Source organism: Pinus tabuliformis, chromosome 8 (assembly GCF_031772625.1).
Source record: "Pinus tabuliformis cultivar Carrire ecotype Pingquan chromosome 8, CPIR1, whole genome shotgun sequence".
Classification (NCBI taxonomy): Eukaryota; Viridiplantae; Streptophyta; class Pinopsida; order Pinales; family Pinaceae; genus Pinus; species Pinus tabuliformis.
In genome coordinates, this window is record NC_142294.1 from 99,954,579 (window position 1) to 99,964,069 (window position 9,491).

The window sequence follows — 9,491 nt, forward strand, 5'->3', positions numbered from 1 at the left end:
CAATCTCCATTCTGGGAGGTTTTTTGTCTCACCGATCCATTCTCAGACGGTCAGCAAAGTTTTCCCCTCCAGCGTTACCCCAAAAGCTGGAATGGATTTTGTCACTAGGATCTTAGGTGAGTCCTAATGTTCTAGATTGAATCTATGTAAAAGTGATTTGGGAATAATCCTAACTATTTGGTTAGGTTATTTTATTACATATTGCTTGGTCTGTTGGATTATATTTGTGTCACAGAAATAGGTGGTTTGTGAGGGTCTATTACAAATGAGTTTTCCCCCTTATAATGTAAAAAATATGAAAATCATGATGTAAAGTGTCTTGAGGGTTGAAAAAGTAATTTATCCCCTCATAAGTTAATTAATTAAATTTCCTAGCTAAAAATTAATTAAAATCTTAAGCCAGAAATTTAATTAAATCTAGGTCCCAGGTAAATTTAAATTCTCCAAAAGAAAAATTCGTCAATCCTAAAAAAATAAATTGTAAAAAGTCTCGGGACTAAGGTAAATTAATTATTTTGATAAATTCTAAACCTTTGATCCCTAGGGGTTTAGTCAAAGTCAAACTCTTGGGGAAATTAACTCAAAAAAATTATTTTTGAATTAATTAAATTGCATTTAATTAAAATTTCGAATTTCCCCAGATATTTAAATATTTTGACGGATGAGATTAAAAGAAATTTTAATATTCATTAACAGTCGAGATTGTTTTGACGAGGATCACTCGAACTAGTCGTTGGAGGATTTATCTTTAAATAGGAAGTCATTTGTCAGTCGATGGATCCGATTTTTTGATCGTGTGCTTAGTAAGAAGCTCTAGTGTAATCTTTTTTTCTCGATAATAGAGAAAGAATTTGGGTTTAAATTCTGTTGGTGTTACTCTTCATAGGAATATTGTAAAATGCATAAATCTTTCTAAAGCCATTGATGAAAGCTTCTGAAGAGTGATTTGAGTACAGGTATCTTGCTCAATCGTTGGGATTTGAATAATAATTTAAATTGTGAACATAATAGCAGGTATCTCTATTTGTCTGAATTTTATTATTATTTTGTCGCTCTATTTTTTATGGTTGGATTGTGTTTTGTAGGGAAATCTTGATTTTAGATCGTCAGGTGTTAAGGGAAGTTTTCAGTTGGACCAGCCAACTCTCAATCTATGTTTTCTGAAGAGCTCAACTAAATTAGCTCCGAGATTATCATAAGATTTTGTTGGTGATACACAGAGGGCTTCGAGTTAGCAACTCCTTTTAAAATTTTAAAAATCTATTTTTTTGTGGAAAATTTGATAGATATATCTATTAAGAGCTTTAGATTATCAGATCTAGGAGCAGAGTTGGACTCATACTCCTCAGATTTGATAGATATGTAAATTATTTGTATAGATTTGTAAATTATTTGTATAGATTTGTTATTTAATTGTGTCGATCTAAAATTTTATAACATAATATTGAATTTTAACACTTAGGTTTTTGGGATTTTCTCTACTTTGGTACATATTGGGTATTGGGTTTTTCTCTTTTCACTTGTGCAGGAATAGATTTGAGAAATCCGCCAAGGAAATCTTCAGATCTAAGCCATATCTAGACCTTGGGGGGAAAGATCTGGGCTCAAAGATTATTTGCAAGAATAGATTTGAGAAATCATCCAAGGAAATTTTCATATCTAAGATATTTTCAAGGCGATCTGGGGGTTTTGAGATAAATCTAGGCCCTGGAGGGAAAGATCTTGTCCCAAATATTTTTGCAGGGCCAGCCATTAAAGATTTTGCAACAAATTTGAAGATCTGAAGCAAAATTATTTTTTCAGAAAAAGAGTTTCAAGTTTTGGGGCTCCTAAGCCCAGATCTGTCTTCTCCTAGCCCAACTCTAGCCTATTGGGCCTAGTGCTAGCCCTCATTGGCCCTAGATTCTCCTTGCTCCATTTCTGATCTGAATATTTAATTTTCTGAAGTTGATCATTGGTGTTTTTTTGCAGAAAAATTGGTAAAAATTTGTGTTTCAGGTTTTGGAATTTTTTTTGGCCACTTGGGAAGGTGATCTTCAAGGCCTAGGGCCTAAGGTTTTGATCTCTAAACCCTATTTTTTCTCACTGGTTTCTACAGCAATCATATACATTTCTAATGGTGAAAACATTTCATGTGAGTTAGCCTAAAATCAGTTCCTAAGTTGTCTAATACATTAAGGAATTAATTTCTTGAGTTGGGAATCCATCATCAAGCCTATTTTGATATTTTAATTGTTGATTGTAATAAGTATATAATATATGATATAATTATGGAAATCACATCATAACAGGCTAAAATTTTTTGATAACTCATGTGAGCAAGTTTAAAAAAAATTTGAAAAATTTTTGGTATAAATATAGCATTGATAGCTTACTGTTTTCATTGTCATATTGTTGTTGTCATAATATTTGTTTGATGTTGTCCTAAACAATTCACTGTTGTCCTAAAAAACAATTCTCTGAAATTTAGGATTTTTAATATCGTTGTCGAAGTAATTGTCATAAGAATCTAGAAGGGTGATCTTCTTGATTGCAACAAGCATTTCCCTGTTGTCATAAAGTATTTTTTGTTACTCTTTTTTATCACTAAAACAAATTGGCTGCCATAGATTAAATTCTGAAATTTCAAGTGATTTTAGTTCATAACACAATTCAGAATTTGTTTAACATGTTTGGCTTAGTTTGGAATTTTAATTTTACAGTTGTCATTAGAAAATTTGTTGTTGTCCTAAATCTAATCTTTTAAAATAAGTGCTTTTGGATGATTGTTTGCATAAGTTCAGGTCAACAAATTTTTGGAACAATTATTAGCAATAAAATCCAGGTTTAAACTCCTATTTTCTGAGTTTCTGAATCACACATTCACAAGCTCATTACCTAAAAGAAATTCATTTCATACACTTGGAACAGATAAGTCTAATATTTTAAATTGTCCAAAGGTTTTCTTGTTTGGTGAATGGTAAATATTTTGAAATCTATTGAGCTAAGTATCATTGAAAAGGCTTGCATTCGATTTGGATCTAATAGAAAACTTGGGCTATTTGAATATCTCTTAAGTAGTTTTGGAATTTTCAAATAATTGTCATTGAAGCATAAATTGGATAAATGCTCTAATTCTCTTTCTTGAAATTAATAGCACTATTGGCTTGTGGTTATTATATTTTTTTTGGTGTATTAGTGATATTTATTTAAGAGCATATATCTTGTGTATCTTATTGGCACTTGAGATATTTGGCACTTTGTCTTGTATAAGATTGTCTTTTCATTTCATTAAGTACTCTTATCATAATGTTAATGGATACTAAGTACTTTAGTCTTAAATGATCTTACCTTAAGACTATTCACTCATCCCTTTGTTAATTGCATCTTTCATCTCTTTTCATCATAATAACATTTTCCTTTGTAGCAGTTGTCCATCATGTACTTGGTCCTAAATTTCTTAGCAAGATAGTTGACTCCGCAAGGCACTGGTATCTATTGTATAAATAGAATCATTTAAGTCTTGCTAGATCTAAACAAGTATTTGGTCACTCAACTGTGTCTCTCAGACTGGTTGGTTCCCAACTAGTCCTCATTCATTCCATTTCTGTAGCGTCCACCCCTCTTAGTCTGTTGTAGGGAGACAATTGAAACGGAGAGATTGGGGATCAGGATGACAGCCCCCGATCTGAGTCATTGTCGCAGTGCCTGGACATCTTATGCGACAACGAGCCCATTTCTCACTCATTCCTGAGTGTCTCTCTTGTTATGGGTGTGTGGGAGCAACTAGCGAAGAGTTTGGGAGCATTTTGGAGGTGATTCAAGCAACAAGTAAGTGCATTTTGCTTCTATTTTTTTTTCATTTTTGTTATAGTAGTTTGCGCGTCCATTTTTTTTACAAGTTTGTGTATTTTTTCTTTATCTTTTTACATCATTCATGCCAATCAAGGACAACAATGTAGGGAAAAAGGAAGGGGAAGAATTTCCCCATTGGTAGTGCCCCTCCTGTTCTAATTTCATCAGGGTCTGCAAGTGTTCCCTCTATTGGAAGTGGGGCTGCAACAACAACTTCAAATGTTGAGGGAAGAATAACTTTAAAAAGACAACGGGCTCAAGAAAGCAAATATCTCTTGTGGAAGTATGTCACAAGAGATCAAGAGCCATGCATCAAGTTGAAGGGAGGAGTAAAGAAATGGAAAAATAGGTCAATGTTGGTGTGGCAAGGGTGGTTGCATCATCTAAAAAAAACAAGAGTGATGATCCTCTTCCATTCTTGAGGAAAAACTGCAGCAATTTCCATTTGAGAGTCTTGGTGAGGGTGTGAGTCAAGCAGCAAAAAGAAAGGCAGTGGCACTTGGTCCAATGGACAAGCTCATTCTTAAAGCGAGATGGGAAGAGATTGATCTCACAATTGCATTATTTTTATATCTGAACTTCATATCCATTAATGTTGCATACTCACTTTTATTTCTTGACATGTGTCGAGCTCCAACTCAAGTGGCTCCATCAGGGTATGTGCCTCCTGGGTTAGAGAAGCTTAGAACCACATTGTTGACTAAGGGAATGAAAGAGGTGGAAAAAATACTTGAGCCTATTACATCAGGATGGCCAACATCTAGGGTTAGTATTTTTTCTGATGGATGGACATATCCAACACGCCACCCACTCATAAACTTCATGGTGTCTTCCTTGAATGGACCAGTTTTCTTCAAATCAGTTGAAGAACTTGGACAATCACTAGTAGAAAATGAGAAATTAGTGACTAGGTGACTAAAAAATTTAGTCACCGTAGCATTTTCAAGTGAAATACTACCAAAAATCAATAATTTTAAGTGACTCAACTAAAAACAATTAATAGAAACAATTGATTTAGTCCCAGTTAAAATATATGGCTAGCTAATTAGTAATACAACTAAAAATGACTAGCGTGAATGAAAAATTTAGTCTAAGAACAAACATATGACTACCTAACAAGTACTACAATAATTCGAATATGTCATTTATATTAGTCATTTTAATTGTGTCACTTCAATAATCTAAACTTACAAGTGATATATGAGATTCAAAGGTTGTTATAGATTGACGGTTATACTTCCTTAAACACTTCTTTTATTTTATTATTTCCACTTTTATTTTATTTTTACCGTGTCAAAATGTTTATATGACATTACATTACAACATCTCTAACATACTGGACTTGCTAATGTTCGCACAATTAATGCAATAGTAAAAGTGAACCAAAACATAAACTAGAAATTTCATAAATTTACAATGTAACCAAAATGTAAAATGTGTAAATTTAAATTTGTTCTCTTTATATACTTGCGCTATTTTATATGCTTTTAAAATGTATTTTATATTTTCAATATAAATTAATAATTCTATTAATTATGTTTTAACAAATAATCTAAATTATATTAATAACTTTAAAATTCATTCAATTGAATTTTTTAAAACAATTTTGAATTAATAAAAATATATAATAATCTTTTAAAAAATTGTCACTTTGTTCCATGACACTGTATCAAATACCTAAATTTATGCAAACATAAGAAATAATATTTTTGGATTGAATTTCTTACAACGCACAATAAAAGGGAAAATATACATGATATCATTGCATCTAAATGCATCAATAACATAAAAACGCAATTTTATGAGCAATAAAAAATTATAAACAAGTAAGGTAGCTATTGATTTTCCCTCTAATAGTTAGGCCAAGACATTCACAACGACACCTTTTCTCATTTTCCCCTTTTTCATGTATCGATATTTCAATTGTGTTCCCTCCCCTCTCATTTTTTTAAGGCTTAATCCTTCGGGGTCATGAATGAATGGCAGAGGAGAAGATTGGGCATAGACCTAGGCCTTTAGTAGTTTTGGTAGTAGAAGATATGTGGGAGGTTGTGAACGTATACTAGAGATGAAAGCAGAAGCACAATGTCCCTCCCCCTCCTCCCATTTCTACCGATACCACAACTACTAACGATAAACAATGTCTCAGGTATCGTCACCTGCTAAACCTCAAAGCCAAATATGCATAAGAAATCACAGAGTGGGAATCACTTCCCCAAATTTCATAGAGTAGATCCACATCTACAATCACCTCCACTAAAGACCTAGTACCATCTTCATCATATGTGGCTCAGATGGCGCAAATATAGAATTCTCATAAATGCATCTTAATGGAGGTTCTAAAGCATGTACTACACATTCTCTGCTCACTTCTCTTCTAAATCTCGAACTTCTTTGTTTTCTCAAATTGGGTTTAATTGTTTTATCTTCCCCATTCACCCCACAGGATTTGTTGATAAGTGGTTGTCATTGATGTCAACCCAAGCAGCACCAGGGGCTACCCCGATCTTGCATGGGCATTTTGACTTGACAACTCATATTATTTTGCGTCAAGGATCTTCTCGATGGATTCTACTAGTCGAGATGTTTCCGTTGATATATGGTACGCCTCCCAATGCTTCATGGTTTGAGAGTTATTTGCATTTGAAGTCTAAAACCCCCATTAGTGGGCTAAAACCTCAGGGGTTAAGACATCACCTTATTCACCAACGATTGTCAATATATGACAGGGATTCTCACCAGGTATAAGTTGAATATATTGAAAATCCAAAGGCAATGAAACAATCATTTACTTAATACACTCATGTGTCACCTACAACACACACCAAAGAGGGTTAGTGTACGAATTCCTTAGAGCTTAAACAAACAATTTATCAAAAATTATTAAATTAAATTAATTTTATTATAAAAAAAAAAAAAAACACAAAAAAAAAAACAAAAACAAATAGAAAATTAAAATGAAGCCCTATCCAATAATTATGGAGCCCATATTTTCTCTCCAACGTTCACCTCACAGCCCCTCCTAAACGTTCAAGTGATAAATGACATCTCTATAAAAGAGACCATGAAATCCTCCTCAGAAAAATGAAAAATTCAACGAAGATTTGGTGAATATACAGCTCAGAATTTTCGTTAACCCTGGAGCATCAACGTTGCATTCTTCGTGAGGGTTAGGGTTTTCTGTCATCTTGTCTTGGGTGATTCGTTGGCATTTTTGGTGCAATCTGGCCGTAGTTCTGAGCCATCCTTTGAAGTCTGCACCTCGGATTTACACCTATTATTTGTGGCATACCTGAAGGAGAGATCTCATATGATTGCAGCAAACAATTTTAGGTTACACAGTAACTACAGATCTTCGTTTAGTTGCAAGAAGAATACGAAAATATAGTAGTATTATTGTGGAAAGGTCGTTTGATTTGCAGAGAATTTTTTTTGGGTATCATTACCCTTCTACGCTATCAAACAAATAAAATTAGATACCATTACATATCTTGGATCTGTGTCTCGAGTCTGCTATCCTTTTGCCTTCAGTGATATAAAATTGCAGTGAACTCTAACGTTGCATCTCAGATCTGCAATTCTTCAGTACCACAAATTGTTGTCTCCATGCCACAGTGACATTTCACATAACAATGATATGTCACAGTCTTTTTATGCCACAGTGAGATGGTGATGTTCCACAATCCGTCCTTGATGCCACGTTAATGTCTTTCAAACAAGTTCTTGATGCCACAGTGATATGATATATCACAGTCAGTATCTTGGATGCCACAGTGTATTTTTACGTGACAAAAGGGTTCCACAGTCAGTCTCGGATGCTACATGATAGGTCGTTTTTTATGCTATGTTGTGTGGACGGTTGTAGGATTGTTCTGTTGTGTTATAATATTAGAACCTCATCAATGTCTAAATCTGTCACTAGTTTAGTGTCTGTGTAGTTTTCCTTGTTTTGTTGTCTCTAAGTCTGTGAGTCTAGTCTTAGGTTGATTATAAGTAGAAGTCAAGAACTATCATAAGGGTTGGTTGAGGATATCTCTAGTGCATGTAGTCAACTTTGTATATAGTCTTGCATAGAGTCTAGGTCTATATCAAGAGTGGGGAGTTTAGGTCAATTTAGGTCTCTGCTGTTGCAACAAGGCAACAACAATCACAAACAACAAGAACACTTCAAGTACGCATTGTATTCATTTGATTTTTATTTATTTATTATTATGTGCTTACATGTGTGTTTGCAGGAAGAGATAAGTTAAAGGTTATTTTGTTTTCCTTTTAGGATTGTGTTTCGCTGAGAAAATTTGCACGCAGGTAGAAGAAGATTCAAGGACAGCATCAAGCAAGCATTCAAGAGTTGAAGTATCAAATCAAAGGTAGCATCGCAGTGGGACATCCTTTGAAGACATGACAACCATTTATATATTGTGAAGAAGTGTTAAGGTCAAGAGTCATCATTGTAAAGTTGTAAAATAGTCATTTGTAAAAGTGTCATCATTGGAAGAGTCATTATTGTAAAAGAGTCAATCTGCCCAGAGTCTAAAAGGAATTGTCGAGAGGTATAGGAGTCTCTGTTGGGAAGATATCATGGTTGGGTTGCAGGTCATAGTGTGATTGGGTGTTCAGTCAAAATCATTGTAAATCATATTGTATCGTGAATCGTCCCTGGTATGGGAATCCACACTCTTGTCTCATTTCAGTCATTATAGGGTGGCAGGGAGGTGCTAGGCAAGTGCATGAAGTCGCCTACAGGTTAGAGCATGTGAACACTTTAGGGTCACGTTGGTCTAGGATGTTGGGGCATCCATTCAATTGACTACTGAAGAAACCAAGGCATTGGGGCATCCTTCCAGTGGGAGCTTGAGAAAAATGCTTTTCTAGAATTCTAGGAAGTTGTAACTTTCATTTTAATCAGGACTGGAGATTAAATAATTTATTAGAAAAGCGTTCGATGGTTTTTTATCTGGAGGGGGTTTTCCACCTAAAATTATTGTGCCTATTATGTTCTATTGTTTACTGTTTTTACTGCATAAACATTAATAATAATTGAAGATTAACTAATTCTCTGAAAGACTTAAAAGGTGATCATTACTAAGGAATATTGATTCACCCCCCTCTCAATATTTCCAATAGGATGAAGCCCAGGATGATGTTATCAAGGAAATAATTAGTATATATGATGTTGCGGAGTTGATTGTGAGGCCCATGAACGAGACCTCAAACAACCTCTTGATTTTCCTATTTGGGAGATCCCCACCACACTTGTGCATGGCTTATGCCCATGTGACTCCGATGACAATGTCTAATGAATTAACCTATATTTTCCATCTGTTGGGTTTGGAAGAAATGACTTTCGCTTGAAATCAGGTTTGATTTGGGTTTTACTGTAAATTTTTTATTTTCTCCTAGGAATTTGTTGCCTTAGTTCTTCCAATTATTTTTTAGTATTTATGACTTACTGTATCAATGGGATCCTAATTTAAATTTACTAGAGAAAGACAACTAGACAAGAAAAAATAGATTCTATTAATTAGGACATATTACCTTCTCGTGATTTACACCAAGTTTACGAAGTTAAAGTATGTCTTATAACAAACAATGATATGACAAACAGACCCTTCTCTGTGTCAAAAATCCAAAATTCTTATGCTAATAGAGGCATAACC

At 34.1% G+C, this 9,491-nt stretch overlaps 1 pseudogene; it reads left to right on the forward strand.

Moving 5' to 3' along the window:
- Window positions 1–5,813: 5,813 nt before the first annotated feature.
- LOC149234318 (uncharacterized) lies at window positions 5,814–9,131 on the forward strand (annotated as a pseudogene).
- The last annotated feature ends 360 nt before the right edge of the window (window positions 9,132–9,491 follow it).